This window comes from Rutidosis leptorrhynchoides, chromosome 9 (assembly GCF_046630445.1).
Source record: "Rutidosis leptorrhynchoides isolate AG116_Rl617_1_P2 chromosome 9, CSIRO_AGI_Rlap_v1, whole genome shotgun sequence".
NCBI lineage: Eukaryota > Viridiplantae > Streptophyta > Magnoliopsida > Asterales > Asteraceae > Rutidosis > Rutidosis leptorrhynchoides.
The window spans coordinates 45,603,269-45,622,644 of record NC_092341.1 but is presented as its reverse complement, the minus strand read 5'-3'; the positions used below and the strand labels follow the sequence as shown (position 1 = coordinate 45,622,644).

The following is a 19,376-nucleotide window of genomic DNA, read 5'->3' as shown; positions in this document are numbered from 1 at the left end:
AATTTATATTATTTAAATCAGGTTTAGTGGACGAAGACTTCCGAACTGAGGGTTTGGTCAGTACAAGAGACTAATTTTGTGATCCCCATTACTTCAAATATGTTCCACACCACGATATATTGCTCTACAGTTATCTTTTTTGAAGCAGATAGTTCACAGTGCTCATTTTATCTTGGAAACTTTATGTTTTATGGTTGATGTATTATTATGTGTAGTAAATACGTCTTTAGTTTGTTTATTACTAAAAGTCAACGTTGGTCAACATCGGACTCGTCCCTCCAAGGTCTCGACTGACTCGTCCCCGACTCGCAACTTTCACAACCTTGCTTGTAAGAGATAAAACACAAACATAATATGCTAACAGAGTACCTTCCCCTCTGCAGCAGATTGCATAACTGATTGTATCATTTTATGCGAACTTCTTGTAGGTTGATGCGTTAAATGGCCATTACTAACGGTAATGTTACATAACAGTTTATTTCCAAAATCAATGTGCTTTTTGTACTCTTGGATCCTTTCGTTTAGCCCCCGATGCTCGGAAACGTAGTTTTTTCTACACTTTTTTGCGTGTTCTAATACCTGGAGCATATACGGATCCATTTGATGTAACAACACGCATCCCTGATTGAAATTACAAAGATGAGCGTCCATAGCCTCGCCCACTGATTCCAAAAACTCAAATCTCTAGACATTAAGGTAGTGTGTGAACTAGTATTTGGAACAAGTAAATATATGACTTTAAATGATTAATTAGACAACCAACTGTAATATGTAAAGGATACTGATTGGATATGTAATCTGTTTCTACTGTCAAAAGGGACTTAAATTCAGATATCAAGTGTAACAAATAGGGTGTGTGATTCCGTAAGTATAAATGATTCATTCATAATCAGCTTGTTGTAGCAAGTATGAAACTGAATAACTGATTATTATTTACAACTAACTGATCAGATAATCAGAACCATCATTTGTTTATTCACAATTTTAAACTAATTATTACCACTACAAGTTGCAATAAATGCAATTCCAAACATCCCATAACTGAAACATTATAGACAAGTAATCTTGGTAACTTCATTGCAAGTTGTATGTATGTCTAATTAGCAGACGACAAAATAACGTAGTTCCATGTGAAACTCCAATTCCTTAAACCTTATTCTGCTGCTTTTGACTCTGTCTTGGGCAGTAGTTAGAATTGTCATTAGTTCTGTTACCGAACCGAGCTTTTAACTAGCTATTCGAGTTCGAGCTCGTTTATTTCGAATTCGAGTTTTACCGAGTTCGAACAAAAAATATTGTTCGATTAGTTTCACGCGCCGGGTATAAAAAAGTTAATATTCGACTCGACTCGCTCGAAAGCTCGTTTAATAGTCGAACGAGTTTATCGAGCATATATGGCTCGGATAGTTCGTTTGCTCGTTTATGTTTAAGTATTAACTATATACAGAGTACAATTTAACTACCGTAATATACTCCAACAAGCGAATACTACTGCAACAACATAATTAAGTTTTCTAGTGTATAATGTTATGTGAGTAGTAATTTATTATCTTATTACGAGTAACGTTTTTGTTTTATCCATGGCTCTTGGTGGTTCGCGAGTGATATTTCATTTGGTGGGTTCTTTCAGGTTTTATTGGTGTTGAGAGATTTCTTTGCTATGCTGGTCTCGGGGTGGGAGTTCTTGAGTTTCCCGACAGACGCTTGATGATTTGGTTTCTGTTGACAAGGTTGGAGTGTCAGTGCTTTGTATTGGATTTTTGGGATTGTGGTTGTTTCACTTTCGAGGAATGGTTGACCAGGCGGTGTCTTTCGTGGGGCTTGATTCGTGCTCGGTGGCTTTGTATTTGTAGGTTTGTTGCTAAGTTGGGAATGCAATTTTATGGTTATTATTATCATGGTTGGTCAAACTGTATTATTTCGTATTTTCAATTGTGGTTCATGTTGGTGTAATTGGAGTGTCCATCCCCGAACCGCCTCTTCTATGTACTCCTCAGCATTTCCTCTTGATTTCGAAGCTAGAAGCTATTTACTCATAGATTTGTTATATTTGAACGACAGGAAATCGAAACATTTTGTGCCCTTAGCCAATCTCAGTGTCGGCCCATCAAAAACTCATTACTGGGCCCGCATCCGCCTCTTCTATTTACTCCTCAGCCGTAAAACTCACTAATTCCCAAATCGATTTATTCTCCTGTGATCGAGTTTACTCTTTGTACATGGATACTCCTTCGTCAATTGCGATCAAGGTTCGTTTGTTTACATTTTTTTACTAATTATTTTAATATTTTTTCATTTTACGATTTCATGGTTGATCAAATTCGTCTATCCTCCATATCTGTATTCTTATCGTATGTTTTACTTTCTTTTGTTAGCTTCACTTGATGATCATATCATTGAATTATAATAGTTATAAAATTAGTCATGCTGATCCATTTATTATTTGGTGCTGTTTTGAACCTACTGTTAGGGTTCTAATTTGTTGTAATCATACCTATTGAATGTTTAGGTAATTGCCATTATAATTTGTATATTTATTAACTGTGGTAAATGGCTTTAACATTTGATTGGTTAATATCAAACGTTAACAGTACCCCATTTTAACCCGACCCGCTTCTTCCTCTACTCTCTAGCACCTTCTTCCCTAAAATCCCTAAATACCATCGCTGACTCCAGGTTCCAGATTCATCGCCACCATCACAACCATCGCCACCTGCGTCGAACGTCGCCGCCGCTTCCGCCGCCGCCTCCGAAGCCAACAACGCTTCCATTCACCACAACCATCACAATCTAATTGCTGAAGAAGTTTTGCTATTCGTTGATAAAGTTGGATATTCAATTTTGTAGTCAGGTATTTTGATTTTTCCGATATTCGACAACTGTTTTGACTGTATTATGAGTTCTACACTTACACTGTCAATTGCAATTGGTAGACTAGGTTAAAAGATAAAATGTCATATGTCATGAAAGATAAAGTGTATATTGTAGTGATTAGTATCAGGAAAAGTATACAATATGAATTGTGTATATGCAATTTTAAATATGTGTTGCATGACATATATGACGTCTTATACAATAGACACATCATTACAAAGACCAGTTTCCGATTGATTAAGTCATTGAATATACACAATAGACTAAAACTGAAAGCTTCATACACATAATATACAAAAATTGAAGTTGGGTACATACATTTCAGATTTCCAAGTCCGATGAATTACTATATGGGTCAGTATTGGGTCTGGATATTAATATGGGTCAAATCAAGCTTAAATGGGTCAAGGTCTGGGTTATTGGATTTACAATTAACAGGCTTAATCGAATTGGGCATAAGATTGGGAGTGCTAGGCTGCTATAGTGTCTGAGAAGGGAAAAAATAAACTGCGTTGACCTGGATTCGAACACTAGACATTTTATTTCACCACCACACACCTTAACCACCTGGAATCATATATACAGTTTTTATTGAAAACATATATGTATGGTGTCGCCATAGTTTCGTGTGATTTTTTTAGAAGAATTTCTGAATTTGTTACAATTTTGGTCTGATATATGTTTCTACATTGTTTGATGTTTGTACAAAGTTGGTTTTGTTGTGCATATTTTAGTTTTATTGTCTGGATTAGATTTTTGTAAGTGGTTGTTAGTTTGCATCATAATGTCGCCTAAAAAGAAGTTGCCCAAGTTCGTGTAAGCTGCTTCTCCATCTGTTCTTGATAGTGGGAGTGGTGATGATTGCTCATGTTCTTTTGTATCGACAAAGAGACGTGTTAGGAAATCAACAATTAAGGATGATGGTAGCGATGCTACATTATGTGGCCAAAGTCATCGAAATCAATATGTGGGTTCTTCTATTCGGGTCTGTCTGATGTTTGTCACGATGTTGGTTTGTTATTGATTGGGCTTTCTAATCCTATTGCCCTATAGGTGCATTTATATTGATGTCTCATGTTCGTTTTGTTATGTTGAATTTAGTTGTTGTTTTTCCTAACGATGATTGCTTTCATATCTATATGCAGCTAATGCTTCAGCTCTGTTTGGCATAAAATGCCCATTATTTGCCAAACTCACTGGTATATTTGCTGTTGTTGGTTGAATTGATGGTTATGTGTGATTATACTGATGTATGTTTTATTTTATGATGAACGTTGGTGATATGTATATAACCCGATTTTAGACTAGAAGCACTGTTATAATATGTTATAGTCTGAAATATTTGAGAGGATTGTATATAGTTAGTTGTAACGCCTCTGAAATGGCTGCTGTATGAATGGTGACAATTGATCAATGCCTGCAACTTCTAATTGTCAAGGTAAATTTCGTATACTTTAATACTTTAATTTCGTTTTTTAATCTGATATAATATATAATAATATAACATTGGTTCTTTATCCATGAAGTAAATTGTTATAGTTACTTATTTGTAGTTTGATATAGTAAGTTAGTAACTGAATGTTGTTTGATATAATATTGGTTCTGTGTAACATACAAATTGTGGTCTTATTTGTTTTCATATAGTATGTTGAAAATATCTTCATGCTGCACACGAATTTTGGTCTTATATTTTACAAATAGAGACCATCTTATGTATACCCTTTTAGATATGGCAATGTTGACCGATTTGAATATGAATGGGTCATTAACTGATAAGAAAAACATTATTAATACACAGTAGCGTTGTGAACCTTAGGGTTACTTGCGACATAAATTCAAGTCTTTTGTTTAAAAAGTCGCGCACTTCTTATAAAATGTACAATACTTGCAGAACATAGAAAACCGAAACACCAAACATAGATGCATTACATATAGAAACAAACCATTTTTAGAAGACAACGAAATGAAATGAACGGTATAAAAAATAAAAAGATAAGCAAAGTGTTGGAATTTCTTTAAATCTACAAATTACCTTCTCATAAAAGAATGTTACTGTACATAAGTTGGTATTATTAGAACTTAAGATAGGCCTTATAGATCAAAACAAGCCACAGGCCCACAAATCAATAATGTGTTACTTTTATGAAGCCACAAAGTATCTGAATGTTGTTTGCTATAACAAACACATCTGTCATCTTTTCTTTTGTTAATGCTTATATTTAATATTTAATAATTAGCTACTTTTATGATCATCCTACTAACTATTGACATACATATCATATTAATACCAACGGTTTATGTATGCTTAGAACTCAGAATTGGTAGTCTATGCTGTGTTGGGTTGATAAATTGGAATTGGGTAAAAATTACCACTTACTAATTTTTTTTTTTTTTTGTGTGCTGACTTTGTGAATCCTTTATGCTACAGGTGCTCCACTACGATTTCAATGTAACTGTCTTGGTATTACTACGATTTCAATGCTTGATAGCAAAGTCAATGTACTCATTTGTTGTATGGGTTAGTTTCTAACATCTTGCTGCTGGTCTGATTGCAACTGATGGTGTGATTGACTATGGGTAAGTATTGACACTTCTAAAATTGTAATAAAAGGATTTATGGATGAGATGATCGAAATAAGGCTGGTATGTTGGTTATGCCAGATATATGGGAAGAAATTATGTGCTATGATCCGAAGACAAATGCGACAAGACACAATGGTATGAAGAGGGCTCAAGATGATTCTCAGCAATGGTTTGTAGATAGAAATTGGAAGAAGATGGGGCCATAATAGACCTTCAACTCAGTAGGGTAGTTAAGTTTGTAGTTAAAGTGGTTAAGCAAAAGTCTATTAGAGTAAATAAATCATACTTTAGTATGTGTATTTCTTTTCTATTATAAATATTATGTTGTTTTGGAGCTTTCTTGGTAATGTTGATTTATATTTACTGCAGTAATAAGCTATTAATAGTTGTTGTCGGTGGCGCATGATGGAAATGGTTGTGGTGAAAGAGACTTACACTTGGTTGTTGGAGAAGCATGATAAAAGTTTTGTCAGAAAAAAAACAAGCCATGTGTTTGAAGATCACTCTCCTATTGTTGTTTTCCCCAAAGGCATGTTTCTATGATTCCACTCCTTTAGTACCATATAATTGTTTACACTTTTTCATCACTGTTATCGAGTGTATGATATCTGCCCAAACATTCCTGAAAAGTTACATTTTTAAAAAAGTTGAATAGTTTTACAGTGTATGCAACTATGTTTATCTTTTCCTTATGTTATGGTTTTGCAATAGTTATTTGGGTTTATCTTTTTCGTATAACTTGAACAGATATATTACATTTGTATCATGATGTTTGTGACTACACGTGTCAGCGGCCATTGTGTACTACTTTTTTTTGGTATGGTGAAAATTTGAGGTCAAACTCTAAAGACAAGCATCTGCACCACCGCCTATGATGTGTAAACCATTCGAACAAGACCCTCCTCCTTTAAAGAAGCTCCTGGTAGATTGATATCGCAAACCTAAGTATGTTCTCTTGATTCTTAGATTATACGGAGTATTATATTATTAAATCATAAAATAATATACTTATGAAGGAATGTTATTCCACTAACTTTACGGAACGAGCACGCTACAGGATCCGATGTTGAAGCATACGAGCTGTTAGAAAAACCGGTACTTCTACCTACAAGGTCATGTTAGGATTGAGATTACCGAGGTAAATTTCATACATCTCTACATCCGACATATATCTACGACATTGTTGAAAACAACTCATGTGCATTACCCCATAAAAGACAACCACGTACATAACTGCTAAAGTTCTTTTAGTATGTATATTCCTATATGTCATTTACCTAATTACGATTAATACTATGATGTCGACTTTGAGTCATAAAACTGGGGTTCATTTTGGTTTGAATTGTAGGATTATAGGAAAATACTTGAAGAAACATTCATTATATTTATAATCGTTCCAATCATGACATCAAAAAGGTGATCAACTTCCGCCGCAACGCGCGGACCTCTAAAACTAGTTATTTTTATATACTGTACGTTTAAAATATTATGTATCTATTTCTATTTTTGCCTTTTGTTCCTGAGTGTCTCACTTATGCATATTGTGTATGTGTTATACAGTATCATATATGAAAGAGCGTATGAAAACTTCCTGGTTAAGATCAAGTTATAATCTTCAATCTATGAAAGTGTTATACTTTAAGCTTAGCAGACTGCAAATACGCGTGTGTGTGTGTAGCTTGATTATCTTTATAAGAGAGTGCTATCACAAATGACCCAATGAACAAACATGACCCAGATGCAAATAAGTGTTATACTTTGAGCTAAAATCTTGATACTTTGGGATATGTTTGCAGGTTAAGTATGGTAGAAAACGCCGCGATTTTAGTGTCTATGTTAAAGGCAAGAAATAAAGGCAAGAAACTCGCTCTTAACTTTGCTAGGTTAAGGGAGAAGATTCGCTGTCTCTTCGACTTTGGTTCTGATGTTGTGTTTAAGCTAACTTATGTTGATGATGAAGGTGATGATGTTTTCCTTGATAATGATAATGATCTCCTTAATATTATGCGACAACAATCGAACCCGTTGATGATTACCGTAAAACTCACTAATTCGATTGTGATCGAGGTTCTTTTGTTTACACTTTATTTTACTATTATTTTTTCGTTTTCGATTTCGTGGCTGATCAAATTCGTCCATTCTCCATATTTGTACTCTTATCTTATGTTTTACTTTCTTTTATTTTAATTTTAGCTTCACTTAATTGATGATCGTTTCATTGAATTATAATTATAATATCTATAAAATTACTCATGTTGATCGATTTATTATTTGGGGTTAGGGTTCTAATTTGTTGTAATATTACTAGTTGACTGTTTAGGCGATTGCCATTATAATTATTTTTTATATGCATTTCGCAAAAGTTTTGGATCAAAATGTACACACGTTAATATTATGTATCCAGGGGCGTTTTTATGAATGGACCGGGGGGCACCCGCCCCAAGTCGATTTTGAAATTTTAGTGGAAAAATTTTGAATTTTTCGAGTTTGCCCCACTAGATTTCTTTTTGCCCAAAAACCTACATATTTTGCCTCAAAACCTTCAAATTTTGCCCAAAAACCTCCAAATCTTGCCTAAAAACCTCCATTTTTTGCCCACAAAAAGTTACTACGGTTTTAAAAATTTATTTTCCCCAGTGAAAAAAAATCCTGGTTTCACCACTGTATATATCTATATCTATATTTTCCTTATGTGCCTGAGTGCCACACTTATGCATATTGTCTATGTGTTATACAATATCATATATGAAAGAGCGTATGAAAACTTTGACACTTGTTTACATATACATATTATACTTGCATGGTTTGTTATACTTGCGTATTTGACACTTACTTATTTTACTTATATGTTCTATTACTTTACTTTGTTACATGCTATATTTATGTATACATTTCTCATGGTAAGGTTTCTATATTATCTTTTCTACAGGTTTCTATATTATCTTTTCTACCTGCATTTAGCTACTTCACTTAACGAAATTCATGGTTCTTTCTGGCCGGAGGTCCTTAGGAAGCAGCCTCTCTGCCCTCTAGCATAGGGAGGGACGACTTCTTCTACCCGCGGACCGTTAGGTATCCTTGGGTGGAGGAATGACTTCCCTTTTACTCTAGGGTAGATGAAAGAATGTCTACATCTAACCTCCTCCATACTCCACTAGTCCACTTTGGTGGAATTGGGTATTGTTGTTGTTGTTGTTGTATGAAAATTTTCCTGGTTAAGATCAAGTTATAATCTTGAATCTATGAAAGTGTTATACTTTAAGCATAGCAGACTGCAATATGTGTGTGCGCGTGTGTGGCTTGATTATTTTTATAAGAGAGTGGCATCACAATTCACAAATGACCCAATGAACAAACACGACCCAGATGGTCTGTACTATAAATAAACTAACCACATGAATGCATCCTTTTTTTCCGGTGAAATTGAGCTAAAATCTTGATACTTTGGGATATGTTTTCAGGTTAAGTATGGTACAAAACGCCGCGATTTTAATGTCTGTGTTAAAAGCAAGAAACGCGCTCTTAACTTTGCTAAGTTAAGGGAGAAGATTCGCTGTCTCTTCGACTTCTGTTCTGATGTTGTGTTTAAGCTAACTTATGTTGATGTAAATGGTGAGGATCTTACTCTTGATAATGATGATAATTACCGTGAAACTTCTTTGATTATAACCCTAGAATTAGCGGTTTGAATGATATTTTAATATTATATTATATTATATATTATTATTATTATTATTATTATTATTATTATTATTATTATTAAAGTATTTAAGATATTGTGTATTGTGTGCACTGGTTGATGTTGTTGGTGCTTGATGAAACGTCACGGTAAATTCATATAAACGAATTTTTTATTTGATCCCTGTAAAAATATTCAACTGCAAGTGAAAAAGGGAAGAAAAGTACTACTGACTAGTCAAGGTATCATTTAGTCTTTTTTTTTCTGCAAAAATAAGGAATACTATATAAATCAGGATCTTCATTGAAAGATGAAAATCCTAAGAATGGGATCAAAACCGGACGACTCGAACCAAGTAAGCGCCACAAACAGACGCTAACTCCAGCCGAGCACAATCACTTACACTTCAAACCATAATAAATACGGAGTACTAACTAACAAACTATCAAAACACTTACACGAAAGAACCAAAAAAAAAAAAAAACACGAGCTAGGAACGTAATTCGTTCCTCCTATCCGGACAATTTGTAAAACCGTTTACTTTGTCGATAAAAATCCCTTTGCCATTCCGAGATTTAATGTGATATGAGATGACGTTGGAAGATGAATTACCAATACGGGTCCCGGGTACCGAGGGAAAGCCTTGATCCACAGACTCTTGAAATAAACCTTCTTGTCCGCTATCCAACGGGCGATCATCATTTGCGTTCATAAAAACCTTTTGGGTCGCTTCACCAAACTCTAAATCATCAACCCTATCTTTTAACCAAAACGACACCTCAACGGAAACTTCTTTTCCCTTCATTTTCGAAGCCCCAATTTCCTCAAAACTCCTTCCCGACTTAACCGCCTGCTTCTTCTTCTTTTTTTTTTTTTTTCTAAAGCACCATTTAACCGTTCAACGAAGGTAGGTTTAGACATAGAACCACCGTCACCCACTAAAACAGTGTCTTCCCCGCTTTGAACACACCCAGACTGCTGAACCAGATTCTACTGTAAAGAGACAAATCTATTTTAGGGCACTTTTCAGATAAAGATACAAATCGGCCTTGTGAACTCCGGTTTGTTTAAATATTAACTATATACGGAGTATAATTTAACTACTGTAATATACTCCAACAAACTAATACTACAACAACAACAGAATTAAGTTTTCTAGTGTATAATTTTATTTGAGTAGTAATTTGGTATCTCATTACAAGTAACGTTTTTGTTTTATTCATGGCTCTCGATGGTTCGCGGGTGGTGTTTCATTTGGTGAGTTCTTCCAGGTTTTATTAGTGTCGAGAGATTTCTTCAGTTTGATGGTCTCGGGGTGGGTGTTCTTGGGTTTCCATGCTTGATGATTTGGTTTGTGTTGACGGGGTTGGGGTGTTAGTGATTTTTATTGGAAAATTTGAGGTTCTGGTTGTTTCACTTTTGGGAAATGGTTGAACTTGCGGTCATTCGTGGGGCTTGATTCTTGCTCGGTGGCTTTGTATTTGTATGTTTGTTGCTAAGTTGGGAATGCAATTTTATGGTTATTATCATGGTTGGTTAAACAATTAAACTGAAACATTTGGTATTTTCAGTTGTCGTTTATGTTTGTCAAATTTGGACGCCACATAATCCAAACAATTTGGGCCCTTGGCTAATCTCAGCTTCGGCCCATCAAAAACTTCATTAATGGGCCCGCATCCATCGCCTCTTCTATATACTACTCGATCGGCTGTTAATTAAACCCTCGATCAATTTTTCGTAAAACTCACTAATACTAATTCCTAAAACGAGTTCAATCTTAATTCATGGATACCCCTTCGTCGATTCTGATCAAGGTTCATTTAATTTTTACTAGTTATAAAATTAGTCATGCTGATTCATTTATTATTTGGTGCTGTTTTGAACCTAGGGTTAGGATTCTAATATTATGTGCCTGAGTCTATGGAAGTGTAATACTATACGCATATTTGAAATAGCATATGAATACTTCCTGGTTAAGATCAAGTTATCTTGAATCTATGGAAGTGTTATACTTTAAGCTTAGCAGACTGCAAATGTGTGTGTGTGTGTGTGTGTGTGTGTGGCTTGGTTATCTTTATAAGAGAGTGGTGGCATCACAAATGACCCAATGAACAAACAAGACCAAGATGGTCTGTACTAGAAATAAACTAACCACAGGAATGCATCCTGTTTTTTTTCCCCGGTCAAATTGAGCTAAAATCTTGATACTTTGGGATATGTTTTTGCAGGTTAACTATGGTAGAAAACGCATAGATTTTAATGTCTATGTTAAAGGCAAGAATCTCGCTCTTAACTTTGCTAAGTTAAGGGAGAAGATTCGCTGTCTCTTCGACTTTGGTTCTGATGATGTGTTTCAGCTAACTTATGTTGATGAAGATGGTAATAATGTTGTTCTCACGGATGATGATGATCTCCGTGATATCATGCAACAACGTTTGAACCCGTTGATGATTACCGTACAACACACTAATTCGATTGTGATCCAGGTTATTTTGTTTACACTTTATTTTACTATTATTTATTTATTTTTTCGTTTTAAGATTTCATGGCTGATCAAATTCGTCCATCCTCCATATTTGCACTCTTATCTTATGTTTTACTTTCTTTTATTTTAATTTTAGCTTCACTTAATTGATGATCGTTTCATTGAATTATAATTATAATATCTATAAAATTACTCATGTTGATCGATTTATTATTTGGGGTTAGGGTTCTAATTTGTTGTAATATTCCCTGTTTAGGTGATTGCCATTATAATTTTATTAATATATGCTTTCCGCAAATGTTTTGGATCAAAACGTACCCCACGTTTAGAATATTATGTATCCACATATTTTCCTTATGTGGGCTGAGTGCCTCACTTATGCATATTGTGTATCTGTTATACAGCATCATATATGAAAGAGCATATGAAAACTTCCTGGTTAAGATCAACTTATAATCTTGTATCTATGAAAGCGTTACTTTAAGCTTAGCACAGTACAAAATTGTGTGTGTGTGTGTGTGCGTGCGTGCGTGCGTGCGTGCGTGTGTATGTGTGTGTGTGTGTGTGTGTGGCTTGATTATCTTTATAAGAGAGTGGCATCACAAATGACACAATGGACAAACACGACTCAGATGGTCTGTACTAGAAATAAACTAATCACAGGAATGCATCCTGTCTTTTTTTTTTTCCCAGTGAAATTGAGCTAAAATCTTGATACTTTGGGATATGTTTGCAGGTCAAGTATGGTAAAAAACGCCGCGATTTTAGTGTCTGTATTAAACGCAAGAAACGCGCTCTTAACTTTGCTAACTTAAGGGAGAAGATTCGCAGTCTCTTCGACTTTGGTTCTGATGTTGTGTTTGAGCTAACTTATGCTGATGAAGATGGTGATGATGCTATCCTTGTTAATGATGATGATGTTCGTGATTTCATGCGACAACAATTGAACCTATTGAGGATTACCGTGAAACTTCTTTGATCATAACCCTCGAATTAGTGGTTTGAATGATGTTTTAATATTATATTATAGAAAATTTACGCCGTTGGTATCTCTGGTTTGTATACATTTTCATGACAACACCTAAACTTTATTTTTTGCATAGTTGGTACATAAATTTTGATCAAGTTTCTTGGTTTGTACCTCCTAACGTCCGTCAATAAATGATGGTTAACCCCTCACATATGCCACACATGTGAGGGTAATTTCATCCAAATGATTCTATTAATCCATGTAAACAATTTGAACGTGGGAAAATTGCAGTTTTAAAAAACGATCGATTGTATTCCGATATAGATCAAACCCTACTTTGTATTTTCACAAACGGCTTATCATAAGAAAAAAAAAACCTAGATTTTCTGCTTCAAGATTATTGGCAATTCGAATGGAGAGAGGTAAGGAGACAAAAAACGCGCACGAAAGAGTCTCGAGAGTGTTATAGTGGTGATTATGTGGATCGAACTGCACGAGTAACCGGAAAACATTTGAAGTCGTTTATGCTTTTCAATTTTCCGGAAGAATGGAGGGTGGTGGAGTTATGGAAGATGTTCAAGAACTATGGGTGGGTTAGAGATGTGTTCATGCCCAAGAAGAGACTACGAAACGGCATGAAATTTGCATTCGTCCGATTTGGTGATATGGTTGATGAGGATACGCTTCTTAAAAGGATGAGTGATATCAAAATAGATGGGAAGATTCTGAAAATTTTTAAGGCAAGAGAGAGAGGTGCCAAATCGAAAGAAGATAAGTCGGGCCATAAGAAGAATGAAACTGCAGGTGACAATCAAAAACCCACACAAGTCCCCCTTCATTCTTTCGGGGATGATAGGAGATTTTGTGACGTGGTTGGAAGAAGAACAGTAATAGGAGTGAATCATGGTCCTAACAGTGAAGATTTAAGGGACACCATTCTCAACAAAAAATGTGGTGAACCCAACTCCTGCACGTCCGATAAGAAAGAAAGAAAGGTTATCATTAATGATGAAGACGATAACCTAAACCTAATGAAACGAGCGATTTTTGGTGAAGTTAAAAAGGCGGAGTATCTAGAAAACATTAAATCAATTTGTGATGATGAAGGTCTAGTAACTACGAGATCAAATACCTTGGGGGAATGGAGATGATGTTCGTTTTTAAAGATGAGGTGGTGGTGATGGATATTCTGGGTAACAATGATCACTTCCTCAAAAACTGACTAATCAATCTCAGAATCGGGGACAACCCTACCACCCCTGGTGGACATCTCACATGGCTCAATATTATGGGAGTTCCGGTCCTCCACTGGAAGGAGAACACCTTTCGTTCAATAGCCAAGTAGTGGGGTCAAATCATCCAAATGGAGAATTGTTCCTTCGAAGGTAATCAAAGTTTGGTTACCGGAAGATTCCTGTTGAAATTATGGGGATATAATCTTATCAATGAGACAATCAATTTGCGTGTGGTAAATCGTATATTCTTTGTAAAAGTAATGGAGGAGATGGGAGATGTCATTGAGATTGACCTTAATGATGATGTTTCGCGTAACTAGGGAGAAGAGAGAGACGCAGGTAATGCAGATTCCGGTGAGGAAAGTGGCCATTATGGTTCCGATGAAGAAGGTGAAATTAATGGGAAGAAGTGACCGGAAACCACGTACCAGTGCAGCCAGTTCAATAGCCAGAAAACCCCTTAGACAACGTTGTCTTGGGTAACCCAAACGCCGACCTTGAAAACAAGAAAGGTGGCGACTCTACATTTCCCGAAACAAACAATAATGATGATGACGTGTATGCAAATCCTGCAGCTAACCCTATTGGGCATGATGATTCGACAGGATTTTCAACCTGTAACCCTACGTGGGAAAACATTGGGCCCAAACCCATGCAGGCCAACCATGGTTCTAATGGACCTGAAACAAACTGTGGGCCAAACAATAAAAGTGGGACGTCTAAGCCAAAAGAATTACAGGGAAAGAGTGGGGAGCCTGTCAACAATGGGCCTGAAAGCCCAATGGTGTTGAAGGATAAAATTAACATAGAGATTAAAAGTGGCCCAAGCGTGATTTTAAAACCTGGTGGAAGTAATGTAGGCTTGGAGAGGGATATCGAACCTGAAAACATTAAAGAGGCTGAGGGCAAATTCGATGGTATTAAGGAAATTGATTCGGATTATTCCGAAGAGGATGAAGGTTCAATCGATGCTGACAAACGTGATGATGGAACCAATATTGAGATTCGCTCAAACTCAAGAAAAGGTAGTCAATTTTTCGGGAATTGGAGAGCCTCAACCGTTATGCGAGTTAAATGCCTATCAAGATCAAAACACAGATCGGAAAAAGAGGTAAGTCGAAAAAGGGTAATTCATGTAATGTTGAGTTAAAAGGGGGGAAACATGACAAACATGGGCGTGAGTCTACTGATCGAGATAGTTACCCAAAGAAGTCAACATCCAGGAAACTGAAATCAAACTTGGGAGGTAGCCTAAATGAGAACTCAGTAGATAGTGTTGGACTGGGAGATTTCGCAAAGTAAATTGGTCTCGTTTGGGAAGATGGACAGGTTTAACCTATCCCTCCTCCTATTTCGTTAGTTAATGTTTAATTATGAAAATACTTTAGTTTAATATTCGTGGGTTTGGGTTAGGGAAGGATAGTAAATTAGGAGATTTTAAAAAACTTATACATCGTGAAAAACCGGATGTTATTGCTATTCAAGAAACAAAATGCAATGTAGTTGATAGAAAGTGGGTTAGTATGTGTTGGCGGTCAGATGGTTTTGAGTTTATTCAAAAAGAGAAAATAGGAAAATCGGGTGGGTCCTTATTGGTTTGGGATACCAACGAGTTTATAGCGGAACAAGCTTTTATTGAGGAATTCTTTATAGCGATTAAAGGGAATTGGAGGGGGCGGGATGAGGTTTCCTTTATTGGTAATGTCTATGGTCCACATAACGATGCTAACAAAATAAAAATATGGGCGAGCCTTGAGAAATTTGTAGGTGATTATGATGCGGCAGGATCTTATGTGGAGATTTTAACGAGGTTCGAGAAGAATCGGAAAGGCAAAATTGTGAGTTTATAGAAAGACGTGCCGAATGGTTCAATGATTTCATCAACCGCTCGAGTCTAATTGATATTCCAATGGGGGGAAAAGATTTACGAGAATTTGTGATAATGGTATCAAATTTAGCAAATCAGATAGGTTTTTGATTTCAGAAAAGGTCAACAATATTTGGAATGAGTTATCGGTCTTAGCTCTTGAACGAAAATTATCAGACCATTGCCCGATTATCCTTATATATCGTGTGATAGATTTTGGTCCGAAACTGAAACGACCCGTTCATATCACTATAAACGCAGTACGTTATTCATTGGTCCCATAGCGAGGTATTTTACCTCTATATGATACGTTTTAGAAATTATTGCATTCGTTTCATAAAAAGCACACCATTATTATACATAATGCATGTTTTAAACAAGTGGGCGATTATTTAAAAAATAATCCACATAATACATCGGTTTCCAAATACTACACACGTGACATAAAAGTTGAATATAATACATGACGAAGGTTTTATTGAATGCAACACTTCATTTAAACAAAAACATGAGACTTCATGCACAACTTGCTCAGATAATGCAATAGCGGATGACTTTCTTAAGAACCTGAGAATAAACATGTATAAACAGTCAACACAAAGGTTGGTGAGATATATAGGTTTAGCATCGATATAAATATAGACCACAAGATTTCATAGTTATAAATATATGTACACTCGCAAGTGTATAAAAGTATTCTATAAGTTGTTGAGCGCTTCGGTAACCATACTTAACCATTAATGTGGCATATTCCCTTTATTATGAAATCTCCCTACACTGTACCAAGTGTAGTAAAAACGAAGTACTATGCAACCGTTTACGATACTAGAGCGACTAGCCCGGTTGGGGTTGTCAAACCCGATAGATCTATCAATAGGATTCGTGCTTACATGTTCTTACAACATGTAAATATTAGTTACCAAGCTATTAGGGAAGATATGCAAGGTGGTACAACTCAACGTAGAATATATTTTAAGTACTTGTGTCCATGGCGTAAAACATAAAATGCATGTATTCTCATCCCAAAATATTTTTAGAGTTTAAAAATGAGACTATATACTCACAGTAGTAAAAATATATTAATAATTAGTTTTCAACTTATTAAAAATATGACCATCGTCCTTGGATTCACCAACCTATAACAATAATAACGATTCAGATAATAATACGACATATGAATAAAATAAAGCAAGTTCATAGAATACTTATATAATAATTTTTAACATTTTATGTTAGTAGTCCAAAATAGTCCGAAAAGTCCAACAATCCAATAATCGGTATATATATATATATATATATATATATATATATATATATATATATATATATATATATATATATATATATATATATATATATATATATATATATATATAATCTTAGAATTACCCCACGACGTATTGTATACGTATTGTCTTTGCATCAACCCAGAGATGTATTGTATACGTATTGTCTTAGAATTAACTAAGACGTATTGTCTACATATCGTCTTAGGATTTATCAAAACGTATTGTATACTTATTGTGTTAGGACGTACCAAGAATATTATTTTACATATATACAATCACAGAATTAATCAAGATTATAATATTTTATTATACTACTGATAACATGTCCAAATATATATAGGATATAGGAAAAGTTAACAAGGATATGGTTAATATAGTTTTTATAATATAAATTTCGTCCATACAACGTTAATTTTAGCAGATTTTGTTTTGCTCGCCAAATATTCATTACAACTCCGTTTAAAGTGAATAAAATTGCTATGGATTCATTAAGAAGCAAATTTTACAAAATCAATTTGAAAAGTTCATCCCAAGTAGTAATTTTTAGAGCTTTACCCTCTTTTTGTGTCGGTGGACAGATTTGGAAAAATCCCGGCATCCACCCAATATATGATTTTTTATAAAATACTTCCACTTTGTCTAAAATTATGAAAAAAATACTGGAAGTATTATTTACATATATTAACATATTTCCAAAGTCTTAGCCTCGAACTCAAAGTCTAAGATAGGTTTTTAATTCCCAACTCAAAACAGCCCGCTTTTTACCGAATGGAGATTAAAGGATATATGTTAAGTTTCAAGGTGTTCTTCATATGTACAAGTTATAAGTTCTTATATTAACTTAATATAACATCATAATACATATAAATACGTGTTATTAGAGTTAAGTTAGAAAGATTAGATTAGTTTTTCAAACAAGTTTGGTGTTCACCAAAACAAGTTCTAGTTTTTACAAGTTTTATAAGTATAATAAGATAGCAACTATACAAGGAATTGAACAAGGATTTTGAGAAGTATTTTACCTTGATTATGAAAAGGAAAGTTTCTGAGATTAAAGTATGATATGAGAGCATTCAAGTGTGTGTTTTTAGTTTAAGAAAATGTGGAGTAAAAATGAGTTAAAATGGTCCTTATTTATAAGCTTATAATTTTGGATTTTAGTAAAAATATCTAAGATAAGTTAAATTGTATTAAGTCATGCATGACATATTAAATTGATTAGGTCATGGATGATATATTACACAAATAATTGCAGATTTCTATTGGTATATACTAATAGTAAATACTTCTAGAAGCTGTGTATAATACGGGTAAAAATACCGCATGAATGCGAGTAGAATTCTTGAGGAAATTGAACGAAAATACGAGTATAACTATCCTTTATATGTATTGGTATATTATAAAGTGTATTCAATACTTGTAAGGATGTATTTACACTCGTAATACATTATATGTAAATACATTTTAACATAAGTTAATTACGTCATTTAAATAGTAATATATATATTGTTTGAAAACTCTTTAAATTAGTAGTATGAAAATATATATATAATACTTTGTTAATATACTTAATGAGATATTTAATTATCATATTTTCAAGTTAAATATATATAAATCCATATATATACACAATAATTAAACAATTAAACAATTAAATCAAGTTATGGCGTTCGCGAATCGTCGGAATAAAAGGGTGACCAAAAGCTTGTGTAAAACTCTTTTCGGAGGTTCAAGATTTATTAAAATTTATTATTTATCAAGTCGGAATTATATAAAAATTAAGTTTAAATTTGGTCAAAAATTTCCAGGTCGTCACAGTACCTACCCGTTAAAGAAATTTCGTCCCGAAATTTGATCGAGGTCGTCATGGCTAAAAATAAGAATGTTATTATGATGAATATAAGTTAATTCATAGGGTTTTATCATGATTGAGAAATATGGATAAAATAATTCGATTACTCGAAACATATGAGTGAAGCTATCGTAAAAGAGTGATATGAGAAAATAGGGATTCGTCTTATCTTTTGACGTCATCACGGTTGATCTCCGGATTAAATAAAATCTTTGTAATCTATATAAGATTTGATTCTTCGGTGATTAAGGAAATTATGATCCTCTTGGATTTAATGCAATAATCTGTCTCGATTTCTCTGTCGGATATTTTACTATAAATCAACCTCCTACATTTCCTTATTTCCATATCTCCCATCTTTTATACTTTCTTCCTTTCTTCGTACTTCCAAAACATTCGTCAATATGCTCCATCCAGTTTTAATTCTTGATATATTCTTGACTATCACATCTGTCATTCTTCTTTTTCATCTTCCACCGAAGGAATCCGTTAATTTCTACTATGCTCTTAGGTTTATAGTGTTCTTAGTTTTCCCGTGTCTT

The 19,376-nt window shown here is 34.4% G+C and overlaps 1 long non-coding RNA gene across 10 annotated transcripts; it reads left to right on the top strand.

Annotated features, from left to right (window-relative positions):
• Nucleotides 1–2,516: 2,516 nt before the first annotated feature.
• On the top strand, nucleotides 2,517–7,597 carry LOC139866093 (uncharacterized). Of its 10 annotated transcripts, none has more exons than XR_011765241.1 (9): nucleotides 2,517–3,927; nucleotides 4,020–4,073; nucleotides 4,236–4,312; nucleotides 5,303–5,451; nucleotides 5,536–5,728; nucleotides 5,827–5,986; nucleotides 6,205–6,402; nucleotides 6,515–6,595; nucleotides 6,806–6,916. It is a non-coding gene; the product is annotated as an uncharacterized lncRNA (long non-coding RNA). The 10 variants fall into 10 exon arrangements; XR_011765238.1 differs by having other exon boundaries at nucleotides 2,518–2,851; nucleotides 3,648–3,927; nucleotides 4,020–4,312; XR_011765237.1 differs by having other exon boundaries at nucleotides 2,518–2,851; nucleotides 3,627–3,927; nucleotides 4,020–4,312.
• Nucleotides 7,598–19,376: the final 11,779 nt, after the last annotated feature.